At 43.5% G+C, this 15,397-nt stretch overlaps 8 non-coding genes and 1 pseudogene across 8 annotated transcripts; all 9 read left to right on the top strand.

The window, feature by feature from the left end:
* The first annotated feature begins 64 nt into the window (after positions 1–64).
* On the top strand, positions 65–181 carry LOC120544763. Its single transcript, XR_005636566.1, has one exon. It is a non-coding gene; the product is annotated as a U5 spliceosomal RNA (small nuclear RNA).
* Positions 182–462: 281 nt separating this feature from the next.
* On the top strand, positions 463–653 carry LOC120544754. Its single transcript, XR_005636559.1, has one exon. It is a non-coding gene; the product is annotated as a U2 spliceosomal RNA (small nuclear RNA).
* Positions 654–1,059: 406 nt separating this feature from the next.
* LOC120544769 lies at positions 1,060–1,175 on the top strand. Its single transcript, XR_005636571.1, has one exon. It is a non-coding gene; the product is annotated as a U5 spliceosomal RNA (small nuclear RNA).
* Positions 1,176–1,460: 285 nt separating this feature from the next.
* LOC120544750 lies at positions 1,461–1,647 on the top strand. Its single transcript, XR_005636555.1, has one exon. It is a non-coding gene; the product is annotated as a U2 spliceosomal RNA (small nuclear RNA).
* Positions 1,648–2,055: 408 nt separating this feature from the next.
* On the top strand, positions 2,056–2,172 carry LOC120544762. The gene has a single exon (XR_005636565.1). It is a non-coding gene; the product is annotated as a U5 spliceosomal RNA (small nuclear RNA).
* A 278-nt stretch (positions 2,173–2,450) lies between these two features.
* On the top strand, positions 2,451–2,643 carry LOC120544747. The gene has a single exon (XR_005636552.1). It is a non-coding gene; the product is annotated as a U2 spliceosomal RNA (small nuclear RNA).
* Positions 2,644–3,045: 402 nt separating this feature from the next.
* LOC120544776 lies at positions 3,046–3,163 on the top strand. Its single transcript, XR_005636576.1, has one exon. It is a non-coding gene; the product is annotated as a U5 spliceosomal RNA (small nuclear RNA).
* A 285-nt stretch (positions 3,164–3,448) lies between these two features.
* LOC120544743 lies at positions 3,449–3,639 on the top strand. The gene has a single exon (XR_005636548.1). It is a non-coding gene; the product is annotated as a U2 spliceosomal RNA (small nuclear RNA).
* Positions 3,640–4,044: 405 nt separating this feature from the next.
* On the top strand, positions 4,045–4,165 carry LOC120544773 (annotated as a pseudogene).
* Positions 4,166–15,397: the final 11,232 nt, after the last annotated feature.

The following is a 15,397-nucleotide window of genomic DNA, read 5'->3' as shown; positions in this document are numbered from 1 at the left end:
TTACCGCGAGGGTTTGGACTGGGACGACTAGGGTTTTGGGCTGCTCTCGACCAGAGGACTCTACTTACTCTGGTTTCTTTTCATAACGCACAAGTCTTTCGCCTTTTACTAAAGACTTCCGTGGAGAGGAACACAAATGAGTTGAACCTATTTTTGGTGGGCTCTGCCGTTTGGCTGAGCCTTGTGTACTTGTGAAAAGCAAATCAGCTGTCGTTAACTGGACTTCTGTTGTTATTAGCAGCTAAGGAACAGGACACAAAGGGATCATTGGCGTTTGGCTGAGCCTTGTCCAGTTGTGCAAACCAAGAAAGCTCTCTTCGACCAGCCTCAGGTGCTTCACCATGGAGCGCTTGGGCGGAGGTGCTAAGTAGCAGCTATTGTTATGCCCAATTAGAAGTACTAGACCATGCCGAGTGAGAACCGTCCCGGGAGGTTGAGTCGGACAGCAAACAGGTGGTGCTCATCGCTTCTCGGCCTTTTGGCTAAGATCAAGTGTAGTATCTGTTCTTATCAGTTTAATATCTGATATGTCCTCTATCAGGGGACAACATATTAAATGGATTTTTGCCAATGGGAGTTGAAAAGGGGGCTTGCTCCATTCACTCCACGCATCGACCCGGTATTGCAGCGCCGCCGGGAACGGTGCACCTTATTTCTGTCTTGTGGAAAACCAAGTAACGACGCCTGTCGTTCAGTTTGATACTGGACCAAAAGAGACATGCGTCGCGCTGGCTGGCGGACTTCATGGCCAGGAGTTGTGTCAAGAACCGCTCCGTTTGACTGAATGATTTGTAAAACCTCATTGGGCTCCTGGTATCAAAAGATTGATTTAATACTCTAAGTCATGACAACTGGGGTGAAAAAGGCAGCAGCGAATAAACAGCAACGTGAAGTCTCACAAAAGTGTTGCGAGATTTGCACTATTGAGAGAAAATGTTGGCAATGTGGGAATGGGTGTGGCCTTGGATTTGGAAAGCGGCACACCAAGTGAGGCTTACCGCGAGGGTTTGGACTGGGACGAATAAGGGTTTTGGGCTGCTCTCGACCAGAGGACTCTACTTACTCTGGTTTCTTTTCATAACGCACAAGTCTTTCGCCTTTTACTAAAGACTTCCGTGGAGAGGAACACAAATGAGTTGAACCTATTTTTGGTGGGCTCTGCCGTTTGGCTGAGCGTTCTTGTACTGCTGAAAAGCAAATCAGCTGTCGTTAACTGGACTTCTGTTGTTATTAGCAGCTAAGGAACAGGACACAAAGGGATCATTGGCGTTTGGCTGAGCCTTGTCCAGTTTTGCAAACCAAGAAAGCTCTCTTCGACCAGCCTCAGGTGCTTCACCATGGGCGCTTGGAGGCGGGAGGTGCTAAGTAGCAGCTATTGTTATGCCCAATTAGAAGTACTAGACCATGCCGAGTGAGAACCGTCCCGGGAGGTTGAGTCGGACAGCAAACAGGTGGTGCTCATCGCTTCTCGGCCTTTTGGCTAAGATCAAGTGTAGTATCTGTTCTTATCAGTTTAATATCTGATATGTCCTCTATCAGGGGACAACATATTAAATGGATTTTTGCCAATGGGAGTTGAAAAGGGCTTGCTCCATTCACTCGGCATCGACCCGGTATTGCACGCGCCGCCGGAACGGTGCACCTTATTTCTGCGTCTTGTGGAAAACCAAGTACGACGGCCTGTCGTTCAGTTTGATACTGGACCAAAAGAGACATGGCGTCGCGCTGGCTGGCGGACTTCATGGCCGGAGTTGTGTCAAGAACCGCTCCGTTTGACTGAATGATTTGTAAAACCTCATTGGGCTCCTGGTATCAAAAGATTGATTTAATACTCTAAGTCATGACAACTGGGGTGAAAAAGGCAGCAGCGAATAAGCAACAGCGTGAAAGTCTCACAAAAGTGTTGCGAGATTTGCACTATTGAGAGAAAATATTGGCAATGTGGGAATGGGTGTGGCCTTGGATTTGGAAAGCGGCACACCAAGTGAGGCTTACCGCGAGGGTTTGGACTGGGACGACTAGGGTTTTGGGCTGCTCTCGACCAGAGGACTCTACTTACTCTGGTTTCTTTTCATAACGCACAAGTCTTTCGCCTTTTACTAAAGACTTCCGTGGAGAGGAACACAAATGAGTTGAACCTATTTTTGGTGGGCTCTGCCGTTTGGCTGAGCCTTGTGTACTTGTGAAAAGCAAATCAGCTGTCGTTAACTGGACTTCTGTTGTTATTAGCAGCTAAGGAACAGGACACAAAGGGATCATTGGCGTTTGGCTGAGCCTTGTCCAGTTGTGCAAACCAAGAAAGCTCTCTTCGACCAGCCTCAGGTGCTTCACCATGGAGCGCTTGGGCGGAGGTGCTAAGTAGCAGCTATTGTTATGCCCAATTAGAAGTACTAGACCATGCCGAGTGAGAACCGTCCCGGGAGGTTGAGTCGGACAGCAAACAGGTGGTGCTCGCTTCGCTCCGGCCTTTTGGCTAAGATCAAGTGTAGTATCTGTTCTTATCAGTTTAATATCTGATATGTCCTCTATCAGGGGAAAACAATTAAATGGATTTTTGCCAATGGGAGTTGAAAAGGGGGCTTGCTCCATTCACTCCACGCATCGACCCGGTATTGCAGCGCCGCCGGGAACGGTGCACCTTATTTCTGTCTTGTGGAAAACCAAGTAACGGCCTGTCGTTCAGTTTGATACTGGACCAAAAGAGACATGCGTCGCGCTGGCTGGCGGACTTCATGGCCAGGAGTTGTGTCAAGAACCGCTCCGTTTGACTGAATGATTTGTAAAACCTCATTGGGCTCCTGGTATCAAAAGATTGATTTAATACTCTAAGTCATGACAACTGGGGTGAAAAAGGCAGCAGCGAATAAACAGCAACGTGAAGTCTCACAAAAGTGTTGCGAGATTTGCACTATTGAGAGAAAATATTGGCAATGTGGGAATGGGTGTGGCCTTGGATTTGGAAGCGGCACACCAAGTGAGGCTACCGCGAGGGTTTGGACTGGGCGACGACAGGGTTTTGGGCTGTGCTCGACCAGAGGACTCTACTTACTCTGGTTTCTTTTCATAACGCACAAGTCTTTTCGCCTTTTACTAAAGACTTCCGTGGAGAGGAACACAAATGAGTTGAACCTATTTTTGGTGGGCTCTGCCGTTTGGCTGAGCCTTGTGTACTTGTGGGAAAGCAAATCAGCTGTCGTTAACTGGACTTCTGTTGTTATTAGCAGCTAAGGAACAGGACACAAAGGGATCATTGGCGTTTGGCTGAGCCTTGTCCAGTTGTGCGCAAACCAAGAAAGCTCTCTTCGACCAGCCTCAGGTGCTTCACCATGGAGCGCTTTGGGCCGGTGGGCTAAGTAGCAGCTATTGTTATGCCCAATTAGAAGTACTAGACCATGCCGAGTGAGAACCGTCCCGGGAGGTTGAGTCGGACAGCAAACAGGTGGTGCTCATCGCTTCTCGGCCTTTTGGCTAAGATCAAGTGTAGTATCTGTTCTTATCAGTTTAATATCTGATATGTCCTCTATCAGGGGACAACATATTAAATGGATTTTTGCCAATGGGAGTTGAAAAGGGGGCTTGCTCCATTCACTCCACGCATCGACCCGGTATTGCAGCGCCGCCGGGAACGGTGCACCTTATTTCTGTCTTGTGGAAAACCAAGTAACGACGCCTGTCGTTCAGTTTGATACTGGACCAAAAGAGACATGCGTCGCGCTGGCTGGCGGACTTCATGGCCAGGAGTTGTGTCAAGAACCGCTCCGTTTGACTGAATGATTTGTAAAACCTCATTGGGCTCCTGGTATCAAAAGATTGATTTAATACTCTAAGTCATGACAACTGGGGTGAAAAAGGCAGCAGCGAATAAACAGCAACGTGAAGTCTCACAAAAGTGTTGCGAGATTTGCACTATTGAGAGAAAATATTGGCAATGTGGGAATGGGTGTGGCCTTGGATTTGGAAAGCGGCACACCAAGTGAGGCTTACCGCGAGGGTTTGGACTGGGACGACTAGGGTTTTGGGCTGCTCTCGACCAGAGGACTCTACTTACTCTGGTTTCTTTTCATAACGCACAAGTCTTTCGCCTTTTACTAAAGACTTCCGTGGAGAGGAACACAAATGAGTTGAACCTATTTTTTGGTGGGGCTCCGCCGTTTCGTTGAGCCTTGTGTACTGTTGAAAAGCAAATCAGCTGTCGTTAACTGGACTTCTGTTGTTATTAGCAGCTAAGGAACAGGACACAAAGGGATCATTGGCGTTTGGCTGAGCCTTGTCCAGTTGTGCAAACCAAGAAAGCTCTCTTCGACCAGCCTCAGGTGCTTCACCATGGAGCGCTTGGGCGGAGGTGCTAAGTAGCAGCTATTGTTATGCCCAATTAGAAGTACTAGACCATGCCGAGTGAGAACCGTCCCGGGAGGTTGAGTCGGACAGCAAACAGGTGGTGCTCATCGCTTCTCGGCCTTTTGGTTAAGACTGCGATTGCCTCCGCCAACCGGAAAATGCTGCCTGTTTGTGGCTTTGTTTTTTCACGGTGTTTTGGAGGATATTGTCGTATACTCATTGCAATTTTTTGAATTCCTTGTTAACGGATTTGTTGCAAAGGTAGGTACATTTCCTTAAACTATTTTTAACCTCTGCTAGGTCTAGTAAGAGAATTGTGGTGTCTCTACCATGTCAGCCAACCATGCTGGCATGCGGAGGCACCACAGTGTCCGCTTCAATTTTAAGGACAAAGATGGTAATCTTTCGGTGATGTCAAGACTTGACTTCTCCAGGAAGTTAATACAGAGAACGTTACATTTCCCACCAGAAGACATAAATTGTATTGTTACCTTGCCTTTTAACAAAGGTTTTGATGTAAGCTTTCGCTCTGCCAGTGTTTTTAGAGACTTCTGGAACAGATATGAAAATGAAAAACCCCAGTTTTCTGTTTTCAATGTTGAGAAACTGACTGACAATGCCTTTAAAACAGTCATTGTTAGAATGTTCAATGAGACAGTGAATGCGGACGACATTTGTTTGTGGCTGGGGAGATATTGCACTGTGAAAGGCAGGCTACCAAGGTGAGGGATGAGGATGGAATCTGGAATTGCGCCGTGGGGTCCCCATATATCAATATCAGGACCCTCAGGGCTTCCAGGGCCTGAAACATCTGCCATCAATGATAGTTCTCGGTAACAACAGAGGCTACATCCACTATCAGGGACAGCCCAAACTCTGCCGCAAGTGTGGTGAGCATGGACACCTGGCAGAAGCATGTGAACAGACAATTTGTGGGAAATGTAGAGAAATTGGGCATACATTTGAGGTGTGTACCAATGGCAGGAAGTGTAATCTTTGTGGAGAAACAAACCACCTTTTCAGAGATTGCCCAAAGTCTTTTGCCAACAAACTGAAAGCAGCAAAGGTAGTCACAAAGGAACAAAATGGCGGACCGGATGAACCTTTTAGAGAGCTGTTTGAAGAAGCCGAGCTGGGAAATTCAAATCTCCCTCCAAATCCTGTGATTGGAGAACAGGCAATTTTGCGCGAGGGGAAGAGGAGGAGGGGCCTGTAACTGCCCAACCAGGGGAGAGTGGTGAGAAAGAGGAGGCAGTGCAGGCAGAAGGCGGAGCTAGTCTAGAACATGAAAGTGAACAGTCACAAGGCAATAGCGAGGATGCCTCCCTCCCCAATGCCCAGCCGGCCAAGAGGCCATTATCGGAAACGTCCTCTGAGTCTCCTGGAGTCGCAGAGAAGAAGGGAAGAGCTGGCAACTCTTCAGACAGTTTATCTGTGGGGGAGCCCAGAGTATTCCCGCCAAATTCTCCAAATGAGGTCTCTTTCCTAAACATAGCTCTGCAATCAACCCCCAAGGACTCAAACTTAAATGCAACCTTGCAACAAAGGCCCACCCCTAGAGTCCGACCGGGAAATGAAGCTCAAACCCTTCCCCTTTCACCAATGGGAGTGAAGGAAGAGCTCCATTCACAAGTGATTGACTAACTGCCTCTTTTAAGACATTTTAACATTGCAACTCCCCTCTTAGTCTTTTAAAATGTCATATTTGTTATTTATAATCATACTCATGACACTTACATTCTCAACCATAAATGTGAGAAGTGTGAAGTCGAGAGTTAGAGCAGAGACTGTTTTATCTTTTCTTAACTCTTTTAAGTCTGATGTGTTTTTAATACAGGAGTGTGGCCTGCCGTTTTTAAACCATTACAGAGATTGGGAGGAGTTATGGCAACAAACATCGATATGGAGTGGATCAAACCAGAACAAAAATGATGGAGTGGCCATTCTAATCAAAAACCCCCTAGTCACGGTGAAGGGTAGCACAGTGGTGAGAGACGGCCGGGCACTTTTAGCACACTTGACTTTTATGGGAAGAGATTTTAAATATTTATGGTTTTAATGATAAAAATGACAGGTATGACCTTTTAGAAGACCTGCAGTTCCACATGCTAGGTAGGGCACCACTAGTTGTAGGGGGAGATTTTAATTGTATTTTAAGCAGGAACGACAGGAAAGGAGCAGGGGAAGATCTTAAAATTGACAAAACATCGGTTTTATTACGGGACATATGCAAAGATTTTAAACTTCTCGACTGTTTTAGAACCATGCATCCCAGAGAGCAAGGCTTCACCTGGTTCAGTGGTGATGGCACTAGAGCCTCTCGTATAGATTACATTTTATCACGTGATTGCCCACCAATGGATGCTAGATTGGAACCTGTCTTCTTTTCTGACCACGCTATGCTTTCCTGCACCCTCTCACTTTCTTCTGAGGTGATACTAGGAAGTGGTCTTTGGAAGCTCAACTGCTCCCTTTTAGAAGATAGGGAGTTAGTTAGTCAGTATCAGGAGCAGTACCTAGAGTGGCAGACCCTTCAAGACTTGTACGATACACGTGCACAGTGGTGGGAAATGGTAAAAGGGCGAACCCAGACTTTCTTTAGACAGGCAGGTAAGAGAAAGAAAGATAGGGACGACAGACGCGTGTTGGGACTGCAAAAACGACTCCAGCGTTATTTTAAACTAAACCAACAATGGATGGATCTACATGAAGACATGAAACAAATTAAAGTAGAGATGTCCCTTTTAGCAGAAATAAAAAGTAAGGGTGTCATTTTAAGAAGCAAAGAAAAAGAAATAGAGGAAGGGGAAAAGTGTACAAGATACTTTTTTAAGAAAATAGTAAATAAAGGGGGGGGGGGGCATTTTTTGCTTAAAAAAAGAAAATGGCTGCACTGTTAAAACAACAGAGGAACTCAAAGACACAATTGAAAACTTTTATACAGAACTATATAGAGAAAAACTGGTGCAAAGAAACGCCATGATGGAAGTTTTAAATTTCATTGAGCAAACGGTAGACGACAGTGTGCTTTTAACCCGGTTAAGTTCTAGAGTTAAATGAATGCATCAAGAGTTTTAGAACAGGGAAGTCCCCAGGAGAAGATGTGTGGTGGCAAATTTTATTTTAACCATTTGTTTAATGATATTAACCATTGGTTTGATTGTTTTAGAACACCACAAGATTTAGCTTCTTCATGTGTAGATTCAAAAGGCTCCAAGTGAAATAGTTGGCAACCGTGAACTATAGCCCAGTAGAGTTATTTAGTTCTACTAGCCTGAACCTTCTCACATTGTTGTCTTTTGCTTAGATAGAAGTGGAGAAGGCCGATGACTGTTTACGACCGTGAGAACTACGTAGGATTCTGTCTCCTGAGATAAATTGTTGTTTAGGCTAATGTTAGGAACAGAGAGCAAAGGGGAAGGTGAGACAATGGTTTGACTTTTCATGATGTCCTCTTTTCAACTATGGCCATACTAAAAGATACATTTAGAGGGGTGGCTTAACAGAGTTTCTTCACTATATGATGTTTGGATGTTTAGACTTTAGGTTAGAAAGACATTTTCAGTTGTGCTGCGTGTACCTTTGAAACTGTGTTTTCTCCATTTGCAAATGTAAATAAATACTCAAAGACCAAACTTTGGTTTAATTCTCAAACAGTCGTTGTTCGTTTTGATTTTATCATGAATATCACTAACTCTGCTGCTTCAAGGAAAACTTCCACCACAGATGGACTTCCCTTAGCATTTTATTTAACATTCTGGGACATTTTAGCACCTGACTTGCTTGATGTTTTTAGCGATTTTGAAAAACTTGAACAACTTCCTGACAGCTTTAGAGTAGGGATAGTGACCCTCCTTTACAAAGACAAAGACAAGACTGACCTGAGAAATTGGAGACCCATCACACTTTTAAATTTTGACTGTAAACTTTTTAGTAAACTTTTAGCATCACGCATGTCTCTGTTTTTAGAAGGGCTGATTCACCCGGATCAAGCCTGTGCCATACCAGGGAGGAAGATCACCGACAGCCTCGTACTGATCCGAGACACCATCTGTTATGCGAGAGACAGAAACATCCGTAGTAGTAATTCTAAATTTTGAGAATTTTTTGATCGGGTTTCGGTTACCGCAATACCTTTTCCAGGTACTGCAAAAAATGGGCTTCCCAAGAAGGTTTATAGCCTGGGTGGGATTGCTGTACCGGGGTATTACCAGCAAATTCCTCGTTAACGGAATCTGACAAAAGCAGTCAATATCAACTGCGGTGTCCGTCAGGGATCTGCCCTCCTTTATGTTATTTGCATCAAACCACTGGCACAGATCTTGAGAAGGGACAAACTAATTAATGGGGTAGGAGTGCCAGGGAGCGGGGGACTCGTGACAAAGTGCATTTTATATATGGATGATATTAACATTTTATGCACTGACCTTTTATCTGTCAACAGGACTCTAGACTTGACCGACTGTTTTGGACGGGCCTCTGGGTCAAAACTGAATAGAGGCAAGACCTTGGCCCATTTTTTATGGGCCGTGGACGGCGACTGAGATGACAGGACTCCCCCTGACCGTGACCCGGACCGACCAAAAAATACTTGGGCTAAAATTCGATCGGGAGGGAGGAGGGAAAACAAATTGGCCAGACATAGTAGGGAAAGTTAGGCAGAGACTAGGGTACTGGAGACTTAGAGGACTGACACTAGAAGGAAAGGTTTTAATCATCAATGCAGTGATTTTACCTTTGCTTTTACTCATCAGCTCTGTTTTTATCCCACCCAGAAAAGTGATTTTAGACCTGGAACGAGCCATCTTTTATTTCCTGTGGGGGTCCAAGTGGGAACAAGTGCAAAGAAGCGTGATGAAGAAGCCAAAAGAGAAAGGAGGGAAAGGACTGCTGGACCTGTTATTGTTTTTAGGGAGCAGATTTACAGCTATACACATAACAGCAGCCACGGCCCCATCCAGAAACCCTAAGACTTCCGCTATGGCACGGTTCTGGATGGGGTCATACCTCAGAAGATTACCATCTGATCTTAAAGTACCTGTGTCTTTTATCCTGCCGCCAACCTATGCTTTTATCCAGACCTTTTTAAAACGTCGTCACCTTGAACAAGAAGAAGTGTATGTTTTAACAAATCATCGCTCTCTCATTTCAGTTGTGCAGGAGCGGGAACCAGTGAGTCCAGTGTGTGGGCTGGCACTTGGCGAGCCCTCAACTGTTTGGCGCAACGTGAACCATTCGGCTCTCCCAAACAAACTCCGGGACCTGTCATGGATGGTGGCTCATGAGATCCTTCCGGTCAGGTCCGTTATGCACTCCCGGGGCATGTCGGCGCACTCAACCTGCCCCCGACCTGGCTGTGGCGAGCCCGAGTCGGTGAGGCATTTGCTCTGGGAGTGCAGCGCTGCCGTAGACCAGTGGGCAATGGCCGGCTCCTTGCAATTCCCGTACTTACCAGCAAGGGAGGTCCTCACAGCACAGCTAGTGCTGTATGGGGTGAGCCCAAAGAAACAGATGCCAGCATGTGACTTTGCAAATCAGTGGCTCACCCTGGCCGCCATCAAAGACGCCATTTGGACCTCCAGAAACTTGCTGGTAAGAAAGCACATGCAGCTCCCCCCCGTGGCTGTGATCAGGATGGCTGCAGCCACGGCCCGAATGGCCCGAGCTGCAAGCGGCAGGCCAAGGACACAGCCACAAAGAAAAATCGCCTATGTGCCCATTCGGACGAAGGAGCCGGAGCCACACAGGAAAAGGTCAAAGCAGCGGCGGCCTGACTCTCCGGGTGAGGCGGGTGGGAAGGAGCAACAAGGGGAGGGCCTCCTCTGAGCACCGCAACAGGATCCCGAGAGACCCAAACAGATTAAGTAATAATAATAATAATAATAATAAATTGAATTTATATAGCGCTTTTCATGGACTCAAAGTCGCTTGAAACATAGTTTTACAGAGTAACTTATTTATTTATCCTGTTGTATTTTAAATGGTAACTAAAGTTTTGTGAATTGTGTGAGGACCTCTATGTAATGTGTTTGAACTTGTGTCAATAATAATAATAAAAAAATCTGTTTAATATCTGATTCGGCTACCTATAGAAAAGAGTCGAGGAAAATTAGGATTTTCAACAGTATATTAGATATAGATTATATTTAGAAGTTAAGTCAAAGCAACTAGACTTCTTGTCTGACAACAGACCAGGCTGAAGAAGTCACCTAAAACAAAACAAGTCTAGCTTTTTTATATTAAAATCAAACAATTACTTACTGATTTACAGTTAGGCATGACCTAATAAAGGTTAACAAAATGTCTTAAATTGAACAGGCTTAATAATAAATGTAGAAAGATGAGTTTGAGGAAATCATTCAAAGTTTCATTTAGGTACCATCTGTTCAATTATAAAGTAACAGTGTTGTGCATTGCATAATGTGAAGTTAGCTGCTGCAAATGTACTTTTTTATGACTGAGCAACACTAACACACAAACCTGTGTTGGCCTACCTGCAGATTTGTATAGCAGCCACCCACCAGTCACGGCCCCCAATTTTGGAAATAAAACTTTGAGGGCATCACATAACTGTAAGCAAATAAAAAGGATACTAGTCTAAGCCTCTCCAAAGAGAGATCATTCAAATCAGAAATAGCATTCATCACACTGCATGAAAAACTAGCAAATCCTTATATACTGTATTCCTCAGAATACAATATACAATACAGCTAGCCTAAATAATAAATTTCTTGTTATTACCTCTTAATGTGTTGTGCTTTCATCTAGATGAGCAGTCCTACGGCCCAATCCTGCATGCATATGGACTATTTGCTCCTGCTCTTTTGGAGTTTTTTCACACTGCTTTGGCAACAAATAGAAAGCCACATCAAGTGGTTTAAGTCTCTTGGCAGGAACAAGATTTGCTGCAGGAAAGCGCCTCTTCCCTCTGGCCTTGGTAAAAACACCTGGAAAGGAACTATAGAAAATAAGAGTGTAAAAACATTAACTACCACATCATCTGTTAACTTTTTTCTAATTAAAGGAGGATGTTATTGCGAAAGGCGTATTTGAACATCGTCTTATATGACATTGACGGAAATAGAAAACCTTGCACTGTATTGCATACCCTCACCAGTTTCCAATGAAGTGCAATAGGCAATCATTTAGACCTTCAAATCACATTTTATATTTTTTTCTGTTCATAAAGAAATTTCACATTAGCCTTAAGTGAAACAGGCCTTTATATATTTTACTGAATACTCACAAAACATCAGATGCTTTCTTCCAGAGTTTACTAATTTAAATTTGAACATCTAAGCAGAATTTTGCCTGTACAAATCAGCAGCCTGTCAAAATGTGTATACACAGGGCTTGCATATAAAATAGCAAGCATCTCCCTTAAGTCTTTACCTGGTCATTTCCATTTAAAGTGATGGTCTCTCTGCATGCCTCTGTTCTCTGCAGGATTGTATCCAAGAATATGTATTAATCATCAGTAGTAAAATAAGCCATATGTACATGAACTAAAGTTTAATACTAAACCTCAGGACTTGATTTGTTACTCCACCACTAGCTGCGCCCCGTTGTCTTTCAGACGAACTGATTAAATGCAATAAGCGCCTGGCCGACTGCACAATTTCATCAGCCTGACTATCCTGTCATCAAAAATACAGGACAAAGGATATTACAAACTAGCAGCACAAAAATCATGTTTTAAACAGTTAAATGTTACTAACTAGACTTCAGTAAGCATTATAGGAGTTTGGTGACAGTTATATTATCGGCTGTCCATTTATACTATTTTTAAAACAGTTTTGAGTAAAGTGAAGCAGCTCGTAACTGACCAGCTGTAAAATGTACTGTAGTCAGACATTTCTTGTCAGTCAGATCATACTCGCTGCCACAGAACTGTGAGTAACGTTACTAACAGTAAACCATGCTAATATAAAGTTAGCTAATAGCTAATATAACGTTAGCTAGCTAACATAACGCTGGCTAATAGCTGACACATTTTTTAACGAACGCCACCTCATTAAAAGTTCCCTGTAGACAGGGCCAGCGATTGCCATAGGCGACCAAGGCGATTGCCTAGGGCGTCAAATGTGTTGAGGGCACCATGTCGCCCTTAGGTTTACTTCCCATTAATAATAGAATTAGAACGACAAGCGAAATAAAACATGATTTATTAAACATGATCATCCTAGGGCGCCCCCTCAGCCACACGTTTACTTGTCAACCTTTCATTACACAACGTTTCCAGTCTACGGGTCATACTCAAACACACGGAGCTCTGAAGGAGAGGTGTGCGTCGCTTAGTGTCCCCTCTCGCTGTAAAAATCGAGACGAGCAGCGGCACAGACACCGGGGGGGTCGGACTGGGGGTAAACCCAATACTGATTACCAGGGCCCAAGGGGAGAGAGGGCCCTTGAAAAGTCTGGAATATATTTTATTTCCTAATAAAATTTCATAATGCATATCAGATCAAATGTAAAGTTAGTGTATTGGCTGAATAACTTGGTTGATTGACTGACTACATTTTGTATACAAAAAAGACTAGCTAAGGTCTCAATCACCCCTTGCTAATGCGCCAAATGGTTTAGTCCATCTGCACGCATTTTGTTTATGTTAGTTCAGTTGAGCGTCTGGTGGAGCGTAAACTTCTGCTGTAGAAATGTCTTTCTCAAAGAAAGCCAAATCATGCTACCAAAAAGAAAGGAAAGACAGGAGAAGGAGAGAAAACAGAATGAGGGGAAACAATTGGTAACTGACTTCTTTTCATAGAAAGGTGAGCACAAACTAGAAAACCAGATCCATGGTGCTAAACTGCTTGAATATCTTCGCGACCGTTAGTGCTAAAAACAAACTGAGACAACCTATTGAAAAAGCAGAACATACACTTTCAAATGATAATTTGGTTGTACATGTAATCTGAGGTAAAATAAATAAACTACACCAGCAACGCTGTTTGCATCCAATAGTAATAGCCTATTTAAAACATGTTTAATTTCAAATGAATAGGCTATATAATGTCTATAATTAGCAATAATAGGCTAATCAGTGTCATAGGTAGCTTGGTAGATCATCGGTAGATACATATCATGTCAACATTATAGTTATGTCAGATTTAGTAGAAGAAGATGTTAACATTGTGAAACACTTGGCCCTCAGTTTCAGAAACTGTTACAGCAGGGAGTGGAGTAACAACAGACCCCTCATCCTCCTCTTTGGATTTGAGACAAGGTGAGCTTATATCAAAATTAAAGCAAACCATGTTTAGCCATTTTGACTGAAAGGTGTTAAGTAACACTAACATCTTAGTGTGTTTTATTATATTAGGTTACAGTTAGGATAAGAGGTTAATATCAAATGTATCCTTAATAGAGAAAGATGATAGAGAACATCTGATTGAGGATGATGGGAGTGAAGACAGCAGGGAGCTCTGAGCACAGTGTGGAAATGAGAGATGAGGAGCTGGAAAGTAGGCAGAGCAGTGCAGACCCGTTTTTGCCTAAGGATCCAGGACTATGGCCAGATAAATTATCAGATGATCAGAGAGACACCATAGTACACAGGTTGGCAAGTAAAGGTACAGAGAAAACCAAACAAAATGAAGTAATAACCACAGTACAGTAGGCTAGAGAATGTTGAGAAAGGAGGTTTGAAATGTGTATTACCAGGCTACTCTAAGCATTACAGTTAATAGTTATTAGCCTATAAACATCTAGGCCTACAGATTCATGTGTACAGAGGCCTGATTATTATTTATTTTATTTATTTATTTTTTGGGGGGAGGGGGTTTGAGGAACATGGGGGCCCATCAGGACTGCCTATGCATAGGGCCCAGGGTCTTGTACTACGCCCCTGACAGACACGGAGCTGCTGCAGCGCACCTTCCACGGGCGCGATCTGCTGTGGGCATGCTGCGGCATGGGTGTCCCTATTTCTGCGTAGTTCTGTGTTTCCACCTCCGATGTAGAGCAGCGTATAGCCACTTCCCTAAACTGTCTCATTCAGAGACCAGTGTCCCAAGCGGGGCTCTGTGAAAAATAAGTGCATAAAAATTCACCAGAATGCAGGAAATGAAGTATTTAATGCAAAACATTTTCAGGGGGTGGACCCCCAGAACCCCCATCATAAGTCACCATGCACACAAATCTGGAAACAAAACACTGGCCTCTTGGTTGCCAGACCAGTTATGATTAGACCAAATGTTGGTACCATCTAACTTACATGGAAGCTAGAAACTAAAATGAACATACATTGCTACTCTAGGGGGTGGGGGGCGCAAAACTCAATCTTGCCTAGGGCAACCAAAGGGCTAGAATCGGCCCTGCCTGTAGACACTGTTCAACAAATTATGTTAATGTCCAACGTGTCCGGTAAATAAAGAGTACACTCACCGAAGCGCCATCATTTGTGTTCTGAGCCATGCTGAGCTCTGACCCATAGCTCTGACCGAAGCTCTGACCTCTCTGACCGGTGCTCACCTGAACTTCACCGCCTTCCTGTTTCGGCGTCACATGGCCAAAGGAGCGTAACTTGATTGGCTGGATGTTGGATGATTTGATACAGGGATTGATTGCTTCTCCTTGGTTACCCGGATGTTGACTCTGAATTTTTTTACACTGAATTTTTTGAGACATTGAATTTTTTTACACTGAATCTTTGATATGGTGAATTTTTTTACACTGAATATTTTGAGACATCAAATTTTTTTACATTGATTTTTTTCAATGTTTTTTAAAATTATTTTATATTTTTTAAATTTGATGGCTTTCAAAATTCAAAGTCTGAGTTAGATACAAAATAAAATTCAGTGTTAAAAATTCGATGTAAAAGAATTCAGTGCTAAAAATTCGAATTCAAAAGCCGATGGCACCGATTTACTTCCATACAAAATCTTCAAGTTCCAATAAAGTGAAAAGTGAATCTAAATTGAGAAATTGAGAAATTTTAATTAAAAGGATGGAAAATGGGTTAGACATACAAACTACAAGCTGTTCATTCATTCTTATGTATGTAAAGCATCACAGTTGGTCACCCAGTTTCACTAGCCTTTATTCTTCTTCTTATTTC

Source organism: Perca fluviatilis, chromosome 16 (assembly GCF_010015445.1).
Source record: "Perca fluviatilis chromosome 16, GENO_Pfluv_1.0, whole genome shotgun sequence".
In the NCBI taxonomy this organism is placed as follows: Eukaryota; Metazoa; Chordata; class Actinopteri; order Perciformes; family Percidae; genus Perca; species Perca fluviatilis.
The sequence above is the reverse complement of the archived record's forward strand: the minus strand, read 5'-3'. Positions and strand labels throughout refer to the sequence as shown.